Genomic DNA, 14,493 nt, shown 5'->3' on the forward strand with positions numbered 1-14,493 from the left:
TTATACTTGTCGGAGTATTCATTCCACTTAATTGAGCGATATAACGCCGGCTTCAACCAAGGTCTGAATGCTATTCTTGAGAGCAAAGCAATCCTTGGTGGGATGAACGACCCTCCTGTGGTATGCACAGTACTTTGGGTCCATAGTGTTGTCAGCTTCCTCCTGATTTGTGATAGGTGGTAGCTTGATCCTGTTGCTTCCAAGGAGGGATTCGAAGATGGCTGGAATGTCTTCGTCCTTGAAGGAATACTCTCTTTGGAGTTTTGGTTCCGAAGTCTTTTGCTGCCTTCGGGATTGCTGTTGTGACCTTGATTGTTGAGGCGCCTTTTGTTGACGCTGTTGTGGTTGTGTTTGCACCTCGAATGTTTGATTCGTGTCCACAGCATTCGCATGTGCTTTTCCCTTAGGGACAAAGTTCTGTTGCGGAGCGTTATTTGCTATTTGGCCCCTTTCTGCCTTCTTCCTCTTAAGGAATCGTTCGGCTCGTTCCCCACGCACCTTCAGATCCTTCCAGGTCTTTGGCGGTGCCATTCCCATGGCTTCCAGGATGTCCAATGAAAGATTGTTATGACAGGTCTCGAGGATGAAATCTTCGCTGACCGGATCCCTGCAATTCATTGCTTTATTTCGGAACCTCTTCACGAAGTTTTCGACTGTCTCACCATTTTTCTGCTTCTCATCAAACAGAGTGCTGATTGAGACCTCAGTGTCGTTGTTGAAGAAATTCGTCAGAAACATATCCTCCATGTCGTCCCAACTGCTGACACTCCCTGGCTTGAGGCGACGATACCAATCGAAGGCCGCTCCGCGAAGAGTGCCAACGAATGACCGCACCATTAAGGGTTCATTGCCGGAGATCGTGCCCAAGTGGGACTTGAAGTATATTAGGTGTTGGGTAGGGGAACCCTTTCCGTCGAACGGCGTGAAGTTGATCAGGTTGAACTTTACCGGATATGGAATTGATTCCCACCCCCTTGGGTATGGACATGGTATGCCGGATCTTTTCACTTCTTGAGCATTCATCAACGCATTGATTTTGCTCTCCAAGTCCTTCATCTTCTTGTCTTCACTCGTTCCTATCTTCGAGTGGCTTTGGGGAGAGGTGACGTGGTCCTCGTTTACATTATCATCTACAGGACCCCTTCCGTTGTTGTTGTTGATAGGGGGAATAGTTATGTTGCCATTATTCCCTTCCCGTTCATTCTCATCTTGATTCTGATGATTGTGTCGAGTGGGCTCTCCTTGGTGAGTTGTCAGAGCCGTGATTTGCTGGTCATACATCTCTCTCATTTGCTGCATGGCCATCTCCATCTCGAACTTGAAACTTTCCTTCTGCCTAGCCAGGGCATCTTCAAGCATCTTGGTTACTTGTTCGGCGCTTATCATGAGTACCTCGCGGGGTTGTCCCTCGCTGGATACCGTGTTGTCCGATGCAATCGCGGAGCAGGCATCTGATCCTTCGTCTTCTGACGGTAATCTCGTCCGAACCCTACTATAAGTTCCTCGTGTAATGGTTCCAGACTGTAGATGAGTTAAATACCAGGGTACTAGCGGAGTTGACTCGGGATTATCCCATGTCGATGCCCTTTTGCTGGTCATATTAGTGGTGACCTTTGGAAATTCTCCGTCTTCGACTATCCTTCTTCTTTGTCGGAAACGCCTAGGCTTGGTCTCAGACGTTTCGGTAGAAATTCTCTCGAACACCGAAACTCTCCTTGGGGCTTTAGAACAACAGCATTCCGACAATACCGCTTTGATTATGGTGGCATACGGACAGTGAGACTCCGTGTCTCAAGCATCTCGCTTCCAAGACTTATTCGCACCCCCAGCTCTATAGTACAACTCATCGGTTTGATAACTGGAGCAACCCATAGAGTGTCGGCACGACTTCCCAGGTATAACACAATCATCATCAGACGAATGTGTTTCCCTCTAGGGATATGACGCTTTATCAGCGTTTTCAAAAGTCGCTCGTTCAAGTCTACGCTTTTGCAAGCGTAAAAACTTAACAGGCTCTTGATCTTCGACACGTAACCCAATGCGGTCGGCAATAGGGGTTTTCCCTTTGTTATCTATCTTGGGGGAATTAGCACGACCCCCAGTCGGGTTTATCAATTGGGGACCTTTCAACGGACCCAATCGCTCCTTGATAGGTGCGTTACCTCGATTCCCCGGTAAGGGACCGAGGCGACCTTTCAAAGGAACTCGGGATCTTGAAGGATCCGTGTTCTTACCTGACTCCGCCGGAGGTGCGGGGGCAAGGGGAACGGGATCTGGATTTGATGAAGGTTGGACAACAACTCCGTCCACTCTTGTCTTTGGCGCCGGCTTTGCCTTTAGCACCCACACCTGTTTGTGTTTTGACGGATTCTTGACCGCCTCTTCTTTCTGCATCTCCTCCGCTTTCTGCAGGAGAGCTCGGGCATGCGCAAGCAACGCGCGGCGTTTCTTGATTCGCTCTTCGAGGGTCGAGTGAGTCCTCATGACACAAACCCATTCGTTCATTTCTGCCTTGGAGGAGGAGTTGGTTATGTGCCGTTGTTGCTCTTGGCGCTGTCTGGACTTGAGATCTTCATTGTAGCGAATCCCGTCCATCGATTCCGCGGCCTTGGCCAGTTATCGTGCAAGGCGTTGGCGCCGTCTTTGGCGCGTCCTCTTTGATACAGCTGGAGCACCTTCAGTAGGCATCTCCTTGGCGGAGGAGATGTCCAGATCTGCGGTCTCGATCACGTTGGACGACGCGGGGACGTCACGTGGTGCGAGTGTAGCGGTGGCAATGGGCTCTTGGATCTTCGAGCCGAAGGTCCCGCGAACATTTCTGGAAGAGGATGCCTTCCTACGCCTGTTCGGAGAGGCGGATCTGGAGGAGGAGGAAGAGAGGTACTCTTCAAACTTTTGCTGATCGAACTCGTATTCGATCTCTTCATTCACCCGGATCTTGAATGCCGGTTGCGTCACGACGGCCTCGGCAGCGAGGCCGTTGGCTCCCACTGTGGTCGCCAGCTTGTTTGTGTCGAAAATTGTTGTATTCATTGCTGTATTCATTACAACTTTAGTCGTTACAATGAAATCAAAAGGATTGTCTTTTTATAAGACCTTTACACAATGAAAACAAAAAGGTTACAACTCTCGCCAAAACAAACGCAGAGATCGTTTATCGGTCTTCTGCTTGCGTGGGTCTTTTGCCTGTGACGGGGACGTCAATATCCGTGGACCACCTGGCACTCAGATCTGTTCCGGAAAGATCGGACAGAGCTTCGTGGATCCGCGTGAGATCTAGAAGCCTGAAGCGTCTATCTCGGCTAAAACGAGATATCTGCTCTTCTTAGTGATTACCGGCGAAGGGTAATACTAAGGAAAGGGGCAAGGGTGATGAAGAATCTGATGAAGACCTCTCTCCTCCTCGGTTGAAGCGCTCGACCACTCTTCACTGCAGCAGGGCTTCGCCAACTTCTCCAAAAATCCAGATCTTGAAAAATGAGGCATAAGGGGGCTTTTTATAGGCATGGGAGCACCTAGGGTGCCTAGACACCCCTGGGGTGTCTCAAAACATCCGAGACACCCCTGGGGTGTCTCGGAATTTCCGAGACACCCCTGGGGATGTTTTGGAATTCCTGAGACGTTCGTAGGTGCATTCGATTGTTTTCGCCGTAAATTCTTCGTCCGAACTCGGATTTGAGTGATTCCAAGTGCGTTGGAAGCTTGACGAAGAGTTCTATCTGCTCCAATGGTTGGATTATCTGTAGAATGAACGAGACTCGAAGGGCGTTGTCCTTTTTGTGAACATCGCCGGGTTACTGATTGGTCAGGGTCTTCGTTGTTCCGAAATCCTATCAGCTCACGTAGTTCGTCGATTCACTTCAATCATTCATCGACGTCAATTGGGTTCATCGACATCAATTGAACTCCTGTGGATCGGATAGTGACGTTCATTGTCGCTCTTTAACACTGAACCATTCGTGGAGACCTATAGGCAATTTTCAATGCCTACAACCCTATACGAGCTATTGCGTCTTTCCAAGGATACAAGGAAAGCACTACAGGAGGCCTTGAGCGACTCTGAAGCTTTCTTAACTCGAATCAAGCCGTCGCCTGAAGGACCAGAGCCGTCAGCTCAGCATTGCAATCTCGCGGCGCATCATTTTCCATGCATCTCTTTTACCAAAGAAGACATGCAGATGAAGAACTCAAAGCATGATCGGCCTTTGTATTTCACAGGGCACATTGGCTCCAGCATGGTCAACCGGATCCAAGTTGATCCGGGTTCTGCTGTTAGCATCATGCCATTCCGACTGATGCATCATCTCGGAATCCCGACTAGCAAACTAGCCTCCACCGGCACTACGATTTACGGATTCAACACCAGCGGGTCCAGACCCTTGGGGAAGATTCGAATCAAATGCCAGATCGGGGATTTAAAATCAGAAGTTACCTGCTATGTGATTGACGCAGAAACGTCCTATAACTTACTGTTGGGTCGACCTTGGATCCACGGTAACCTTATAGTCCCGTCAACTCTGCATCAATGCCTCAAGTACGTGGACTCAAATAATGAAGTCAAGACGGTGGTCGCGGATAAGCAACCGTTTAAGGGATTAGAGAACTATTTCACCGATTCCCTTCTTTACGGCGCTGAATCCGATACTGAATCACCGACCCAAGGAACGGACAGCAGAGATGAAGCTGATACCGAAACTGGGTTTGATTATGATGGTGGTTTTGTACTTAATGACATTGTACCCATTGTAATCAATCTTGACGATGATAAATCATCGGAAAGTAGTTGTAATTGGCAACTTGCCGAAGAACTATCAATAAACGATGATTTAGAGTACTCGATGTGTCTTGATAATGTCACTAAAAAGCTTTATGATAACCCTGATTTGTATATGCCTCTTCAATCATTTTGCATGACGAAAAAGCAGGTACAAGATCCATGCGGAGCAACACTTGTCATCCCCGCGGGAATAGGGGGTGGAAAAGAAGTCGTCTACGGCAAAGGAAAAGAAGCTCCAATACCCGATCACTTCTTAGAAGAAGAAGACGATGAAGATAAGCCTTCCCCTCATCTATTTAGATATGACGCAAAAGCGCGCGATCTAATGGAGAAGTATGGATATGACTTTACACTCGGAGAAGGTCTTTTCTTTGGTCGAGGTCCACGAGTTCCACCTCGAATGGCCTATGTACCAAAGGGAAAACCCGATGATTATTATCGCTACAAAAGAGGTTTGGGTTATGCCTCCTCATCCGACAATGAGTGCTGCTGGCAAATCATCGATCGAATTGCTAACAAAGCTAGAAAGGGATACTCTTCTGATTCTTCGGCTTGGGATTCCGACACTAGTATCGGTGAGATGTTCAAAAAGTTGATGTCGAACATGGTTACGGTCGATCCTACCACAATAGAGGAGGACGACCAGATGCCGACATGGGAAGTTCATTGGGTTCATCACCTAAACATGCAGTATGGTGATAGGTTCGAACAAAGAGAACCTCCTACCGAAGATCAAGTACTCCAGGTGAATATGGATAGCGAAGATAATCCGAAGCCTATATTCATTAGCGTTCCGGTCCTTAAGAAAAACGGAAAGATCAGGGTCTGTATTGACTTTCGAGACCTCAACGCTGCATGCCCAAAAGACGATTTTCCCCTTCCTATCACGGATGTCATCATTGACAATACGTGCGGGTTCGAAAGGATGTCTTTCATGGATGGTTTCTCTGGTTATAATCAGATAAAGATGCATCCAGATGACGAAAAGCATACCGCGTTTAGAACACCCCTTGGCGTTTTCTGCTACACGGTCATGCCCTTCGGTTTAAAAAACGCAGGTGCCACATATCAGAGAGCCATGTCAAAGATTTTTCAATCAGCGAGCCATGTCAAAGATCTTTCAGGAGCATCTCCGAAAGACTGTCGAATGCTACGTAGATGATTTGGTCGTGAAAAGTCGTGATAAAAAAGATCACATTAAGGACTTGAAGACCATGTTCGACTTGATGCGAGCCCATCAATTGAAGATGAATCCTACCAAGTCTTTCCTCGGAATGTCTAGTGGTAAATTCCTGGGATTCGTCGTCACCACCAAAGGTATTCATATCGATCCTGATAAGGTAAAGGCGATTAATGAATTGCAGCCTCCGAGAAACCTCAAGGAGCTCAGAGGATTGCAAGGGCGATTAGCTTATATTCGTCGGTTCATCTCGAACCTCTCAGGAAAATGCCAACCATTCTCCAAGCTCACAAAGAAGGGCGTGTCATTTGTATGGGATGACGCTTGTCAGAAGGCATTCGAGAGTATTAAAGAATATCTCTCGAAACCTCCTGTACTCGTTGCACCGAAATCGGGCAAACCGTTCTTGATTTATGTCAAGGCGACGAGCCACTCATTAAGTGCATTACTTGCACAAGATGACGATAACGGTCATGAGCAGGCAGTATATTATTTGAGCCGAACCATGGTAGGCGCCGAATCTCGATATCCTATGATTGAGAGAGAATGCCTCGCCTTGGTGTTCGCTATTCAGAAGATGCGGCATTATCTGGTCGGGCAGACCATTTATGTCATCTCTAAAGTTAATCCGGTCCGAGTATTCATGACTCAACCAGCTTTCATGAACTGGCGGTTAGCAAAATGGGCCTTACTCTTGTCCCAATACGACTTACATTTTAAACAACAGAAGTCAGTAAAAGGACAGGCCATCTGTGATCTCCTGGCAGCTAATCCAACTACGGACACCGCTGAGATATATGACGATCTACCCGATGAAACCCACGAAGTAAACACAACTTCGCACCAGCAAGTATGGCGTTTGTACTTCGACGGCGCTTCACGAGCAACTAATGTAGCAAGTGCTCCTGGAAGTTCTAAGATTTCTTCCGGAGTTGGAGTTGTCTTAGTTTCCCCAGGAAAGCACGTGATGCCTCGAGCTTACTCGTTGACGGAACCGTGCTCAAATAATGTAGCCGAATATAATGCATTACTCATAGGACTCAGTTTCGCCAAAGAACTGGGGGTTGAGTACCTCGAAGCCTTCGGCGATTCTCAACTGATAGTTAAACAAGTTCAGGGAGAGTACGAGGTTCAAAGCCAAGATTTAATACCATACCATAAGATGGCAGTGGAGATGGCAGAATCATTCGAAGGATTCTTTATCGAACATATTCCACGGCTACAGAATACCTACGCAGACGCGTTAGCAGCATTGGCAGAACTCACCAACTCCTAGTGCCGCTTTACAGTGAAGATGCCGAGGAAGAAGAAGTTCAAGAGGTACACGCTACTCAAATTGAGTTCGAACCACGAGATTGGCGTTTCCCCATCATCGACTACGTCTTGCATGGAATCTTGCCAGAAGATGTGAAGGAAAGAGAGTCGATCCGACGAATAGCAGCAAGATTCTACTATAACACGGAGAATCGAACGTTGTACCGCAGGGGGTACGATGGTTTGCTATTGCGTTGCTTATCGGCGAAAGAGGCTGAAGAAGTCCTTAGGGAGGCGCACGAAGGAGAGTGTGGCGCACACCAACCTGGTCCTAAGCTTTATGATCGCATCAGAAGAATGGGGTATTTTTGGCCTTCCATGATGAGTGATGCAATCACGTATGCCCGAAAGTGTAATGCATGTCAAATACACGGGAATTATATGCATCAACCTCCGGAGCATCTGCATCCTTCGGTTACGTCATGGCCGTTCGAGACTTGGGGAATGGACATTGTTGGTCCTATAAATCCTCCGTCAGTCAAAGGCGACCGGTTCATCCTGGCAATTACCGATTACTTCTCCAAATGGGCTGAAGCAGTTCCACTCAGAGAAGTTAAAACGAGTAATGTCATTGCATTCATCAAGCACCATATCATCTATAGGTATGGTGTTCCAAGACGAATCATACATGACAACGGTCCTCAGTTTGTCAGCAACGCCTTCATAAGGTTCTGCGAAAAGTTTAAAATCCAGGATATCTCGTCAACGGCTTATAATCCCACAGGAAATGGATTAGCTGAAGCCTTCAACAAGACTATCATAAAGCTCTTGTCAAAAATCGTGAAGAATAACAAGCGGGATTGGGATGACAAGCTCGGCGCAGCTCTATGGGCCTATCGTACCACGGTGCGTACACCGACCAGCGCAACCCCATATTCATTGGTGTACGGATGTGAAGCCGTTCTCCCTTTGGAAATCCAAATTCCGTCTCTTCGGATCGCTCTTGCAACCCAGATGACGACCGAAGAACAACATCAGAAACACCTCGAAGAACTCGAGAGGCTCGATGAAAAGCGCCTGGAAGCTCAACAGCATATTGAGTTTTACCAAGCTAGAATCTCTCGAGCCTTCGACAAAAAGGTTCGACAAAGGAGTTTCAAAGAAGGAGATTTGGTTCTAGCTGTGAAACGGCCTATGATCCTTAACTCCAAGAAGAAGGGTAAATTTGAACCCAAATGGGAGGGACCATTCGTAGTGGAGACAGTCTACTCGAGTGGCGCATATCACCTTGTCACCAAGGACGGTGACCGGCTTATGATGCCGATAAACGGCAAGTTCCTGAAAAAATATTATCCTTAGTATCTTCAGGATAACCAATGTATCGGGAAGTTCCCGGAAGAATATCACATGGGTATTCTTAGGGATAACCCAGTCATTGTGGAATTGATGAATAAGAAATCTACGTCCGGACTCTGAATGTCAGAATGTTTCTTCTTATTTTTATCAAAATTCTCTAACTCTTACGAGTTATTTTGGTGAGATGAGATCCAATCCTCTGATAGGTTAATCTTTCTTCACCAAACCATCCGCTGATCAAGTTAAACGACAGTGGATCTACCAACATTTCCATCTGCCCGTCGTGGGCATTTCTCAGACTCAACGTGCTAAGTCCTAATCACCTAGCATTAAAGTCTCCCTCTGAGTGATAATACGAGTTGGCATTTTCTTTGCTACCCGTATTCCACTTTCTTTGCTTTCTGGTCAAACCTATAAAAGTTAGGACCAAAGCTAGATTCCTCTCTCGATTCCTTCCATGAACGAGAGGTCCACTTTCAATTTGAACAGTCAAACCTATAAAAGTTAGGATTGTTCCCCGATCTCACTTAGTCAAGCCTACAAACAGTCAAGACTAAGGCCGAGTCATTCCTTTTCGATAAACGAAAATCCACCTTTGTCCCCTTTTTCCACCAAACCTATAAAAGTTAGGGTTGAAATTGGGCTTTCTCCTCAATAAATGAGGGATTCTTTGGGTTCAAATGACCAATCCTATAAAAGTTAGGGTCGTTCGAACCTTTCCGATTCTCGGAGTGGAGATCCCACTCTTAGTTTCATCCTACCGGATTCTGGGGGTGGAGATCCCACCTCGAGTTTCCTTTCCAGCTATAGATAGAATATAAAATTCTTCCTCTTCAGCACCGTGAGATAGAATATAAAATTCTTCCTCTCCCATTTCCTAGTCCGTCTTTGCTCCTAAAAAAGTCACAATTCTCAACTTCCAATCCGGGCACTTGGTGCACGGAGAATTTCATCCCGAAACCTAAGGAGGGATGAGTCAACGCCTAACACGCGTTGCCGGTTTAGTCTTTCACCGATTGAAGAAGACACCAGAATTCCAGTCTGGGGAATTTCATCCCGAAGCCTAAGAAGGGGTGAGTCAGCGCCTAACACGCGTTGCCGGTTTAGTCTTTCACCGATTGAAGAAGACACCAGAATTCCAGTCTGGGGAATTTCATCCCGAAGCCTAAGAAGGGATGAGTCAGCGCCTAACACGCGTTGCCGGTTTAGTCTTTTACCAATTGAAGAAGACACCAGGATTCCAGTCTGGGGAATTTCATCCCGAAGCCTAAGAAGGGATGAGTCAGCGCCTAACACGTATTGCCGGTTTAGTCTTTTACTGATTGAAGAAGACACCAGAATTCGAGTCTGGGGAATTTCATCCCGAAGCCTAAGTAGGGATGAGTCAACACCTAATATGTGTTGCCGGGTAGCCTATTCCCGTAATAAGGGCGAAGTCTATGTATTCAAAATCATAGCACAAAGCCTCAGAGGATTTACTCTCTTAGCACAACGTTACATGTGGAACGGATCTAGACAATCCGCATGCTAGCCCGATTCAAACGGTAATCGGTAAAGGCACACCAAACTCGTTGATGGCTGGGGGTTTGCCAAAAATTCCAAAGTCCATGTCTAACACACATGGCCGGTTTAGTCTCTCTCCAATTGAAGAAGACACCAGGGTCTAAACCTGGGGAATTTTATCCCGAAGCCTAAGAAGGGATAAGTCATCGCCTAATACGCGGTGCGGGGTGCCTTTTCCCTATAAGAAATGGTTAAGTCTATGTATTCAAAATCATAGCATCAAGTCTAAGAAAAGCAATTTTCTTAGCATAACGTTACATGTGAGACGGGTTTAATAATTCACATGCTAGTCCGATTTCAAACGGTAATCGGTAAAGACATTTCAAACCCGTTGATGGCTGGGGGTTTGCCAAAAATCCCATAAACCTTGTCATTCATAATAAATACAGAAAGATCACAAAAGAAGCAAAGGCGGAGTCTCTATTAATAGATCGAGTCAAAAGCATACAATAAAAAGCTCGTTAGCCCGAAGGCAGTTGGCGGTCGAGGATATGAGACTTTAAACTGAAAAGTCTATCTACATAACTCCGCTCGAGTCCTGCCTGCAGATCAGCTCGAGCAGATTCTTCAGAAATGCTTAAAATCTCCGCGGCTTCACTCTTCAGCTTCATCAGTCTCTCCTGGGTGGATCCTAGCTTCTCGAGTGCCTGCTCACGAGAACGCTCTAGTCCAGCCAGGTCATCTGCAATAAGAGCAGCAGATTCCTCGGCGCACTTCAATGCCTCTTTCAACCTAGTCACTTCCTCGCGGCTCGAGTCCAAAGAGCGGAGTAGCTCAGCTCTATCCGTATCTTTCCTCACCACATTAGCCATTAGCTACGCAATGGAGCTCTCATGTGACTGAAGCTCGCATCCAATGGAAGATCTCAGATCACGCCACTGTGCCAGCCTAGGCTCCAGCTGAGAGGACACGAAAGAAGAAGCCCCGTTAATCTCCAATTCCTTCAACTCTCGGATCTCTGACTCTAGGGCAGCGAAATCGACAGTGAAGGAATCAGCCAATTCCGGGTATCCTTCCTCCCTCATCATCATCATGTGGCGAGAAAAGGAACGCCTGAACTGATCGGGACAGTATCCTCGATGAAGAAGTTTCTCGATCATGCCGTTATAAAAGACGGTAAAAAGGCCGAGGTCCGTACGAAAAATGTCTTTATCGGGATTGGTATCAACCAAAAGGGCGCGGATACGCTCATATAGAGAGGATCGAGACCCTACAAGAAACAATATAGAAGTTCAGCAGATTATCGAATACGATAAGGAAATTCAAAGGCAAACTCTGAGCATACCAACGCCAACGGAGGTCCCCTCAGGCTGAGGTCCGACAGGCTCTGAGACAGCGGCAGAAGTGGTCATGGAGGGTATATCAACCCCTGCAGGCAGATTGCTCATACCACTCGGCAAGGGCGGGGAGACGCCACTTCTATGCAGACTTTCAGCCCCGGAAACTATAGTAGTATCAGGCCCAACGGCCGGTCCTACAGTTACACTCCTGTATTAGTCAAATGGAAATTTGGACAAATAAGGAGAATCGGGACAAGAAGATCATATGCATACCTGCAATCCCACCGTCCTCAGATGCAGCGGGAATGCCAAGAGTCATAAGAGTATCGGCCCAAGCGGCTGGTCCTATAGTTGCACCTTTTTATTAGTCAAAATGAAAATTTAGACGAATAAGGAGGATTGGAATGATAAGGTCATCTGCATACCTGTAGGTCCATCATCCGTAGGTATCTGGGGAATGCCAGGAGTCATAAGAGAATCAGTCCCGGTGGCTGGTCCTATGATTGCACTCATATATTAGTCAAAAGTCAGATAAACATAAAGAAGTACGATATCCCTAAATCGTATGCGTACCGGTGATTCCGTCATTCCGAGGCAAGCTAGATATGCCAGGAATCAATATTGGACTAATCCCAATGGTTGGCGCTGTAATATTAATCCTTCATTAGTCAGACAAAAGATCAGGCAAGATGAAGGGAATCAGAGATATACCTATGAATGAATCATTCCCAAAGAATGGTCTCTCGGTTCCTCTGGTATTCTGTTCAGCCAGCATGTCAGCTAATAAGCCAACATCGGGTTTCGAGAAGCTTGGTACAGGAGCACACCCCCGTTCCTCGAAACCCACATCATGATAGGCTCCATCCTCAGCTGGCCTTTCCATCGCGACATCTGCAGGGTAACCTGAATGTTGGAAGATGAGGAAAGCTCAAAAAATACTTGCAGCAAAAAAAAGAAGATCTTCCTTCCCCATGATTGAGGAGGGTATCATTGGATGTAGATATACCTGAATACGGGATGGTGGACTCAACACTGTTCACCTGCTCAAGATCAATGTTTAGATCAATGCCCAGAGAACCGTCATGAAGGGCGTCGCACATCTGCTGCATAAAGCAATCCATATTATCAGATCCAGGAGATACCGGACCCGGTGGGAGTTCGCCCTCTTCGAAGAACCCTGGAGCATAAAACATGGTTACGAATCCCAAAAGGAAAATCACCTTAAAGCAATAAAATGTTACCTTTACCTTCCCCTCCATCGGCAGTGCTTCCTAAGTCCACTCCATAAGGACGCTGACCATCGTGGGACTTATGTACGGTCTTCTTCCTTTTCGGGGCACCGACCCTCCTAGGACCAACAGGTCGGTCATGCACAGGCTTGTCACACATTTCAACGTGTGTGGGAGCTCGATCGTCGGGCCCTGAGCTCGTATAACGAGGAGCTGGAGGCTCATGATCGTCAACTGTCCTACCTAAAGTGACAATGGCCATAGCAACCTGAAAAGTGAGGAAAACACTTGAAGAACTCCCAGCTCTTACGGACTCGAAGCTCTCGTTGAACATCACTGAGTTTGTTCCCAAGCCATCTGCTCTTCTCCAACAGCTGCATAAAAGGAACGGGGACATCAACGACGCTGGGCGCCGACATCAAGTCAGGACGGTGAAGAAAATGGGCTCCAGTGCAGCCCACCATAGTCCACAGCCATGCTCGTACGCCATCAATAAGTCCTCCCTCAACCTGCAGGCTACGGCTTGGATTCCCGACATATAGTTGGTCATAGCCAAACTGACGAGCGAAACGGCAAGGGAGGTAAGGCTCTATGTGGCATTGATTCTTCACCCGGAGGACAAGATACCCAACGCGGATGTTCACTAACCAGCGGAAACAACCAACGTCGAGAACAGTCCGGTCACTTCTAGGTTTCTCCTCGTCAATCAGCACGTCACCATAGCGACCCGAAAAGTGAGGAAAACACTTGAAGAACTCCCAGCTCTTACGGACTCGAAGCTCTCGTTGTACATCACTGAATTTGTTCCCGAGCCATCTGCTCTTCTCCAACAGCTGCATGAAAGGAACGGGGACATCAACAACGCTGGGCGCCGACATCAAGTCAGGACGGTGAAGGACAAGCCACGCCATCAGATATGCATAAGGAAGCTCGACCTTCGGACAAATAAGCTCGGTCGATGGTTCAGAACCCCCCTGTGTAAAACTACTGACTAGACACCTAAGCCCGCAATGGATGCCAGCAACCATCGCTGGGAGCAGGGAAAGCTCTCTCCCGTAAGCTAGCTGAACTACAGGGAAGAGCACCTCGACAGGTAAAGCGTCTGAAGGCTGATATGGAACAACACATTTCTACAACCAGAGAGCAATGTAGCCTGCTAGTAGAGTCCGGGGCCCAATGGACTTCTGTGCACGACGGAGAAACGAACGAAACTTGGTTCCCGCAAGAAAAGCTTCCTCAGCACTGGCAATGGTGTAAGAACGAGCCTCAGTCTTCTCCACCAACTCATTAATGGCGGTAGGGGTCAACACATCTAACTCACGAATGTGCTCGCTGGAATCACCCTCCAAATTCTGGAACAAATAGCTAGCAAACTGCTTTAAACTGATCTGCTTCTTCCTTTTCGCTAGAAGAGAAGTCTGGGCCAAGGAGGTATAATAGTGACAAGTAAGATCCCAGAGAGTGTCATACATATCGGGGGTATCTTTCTTCATACACTCTAACTATTGGTTCGACGGAAAATACTCCTGATATGGACAATCCCCCATCGGAAGACCAGAAACCTGATGCATCTCATGCAAGGCCAACCCTAACTCGCCACCGCTGGTCAGGAAGGTGTTACTGTCAGGCATGTAGGTCTCTAACAACGCCAAGAAATGGCGACAGCTGACCGGGATTCCGTACATGGTGGCTCGTATAGGTGCATACAATCCACTGCTCTTCAAATCCCTCTCCCAGCACGCCAAGACGAAACTGGTCATGCGTGCCCACCATCCCTTGGCTAGGGAGGAAGCCCAACCATAACATCTATAATCCGGTGGAGGTAACCTTCTCCCAAGAAGAGCCAGACGGTTA

Source organism: Asparagus officinalis, chromosome 2, assembly GCF_001876935.1.
Source record: "Asparagus officinalis chromosome 2, Aspof.V1, whole genome shotgun sequence".
Taxonomy (NCBI): domain Eukaryota; kingdom Viridiplantae; phylum Streptophyta; class Magnoliopsida; order Asparagales; family Asparagaceae; genus Asparagus; species Asparagus officinalis.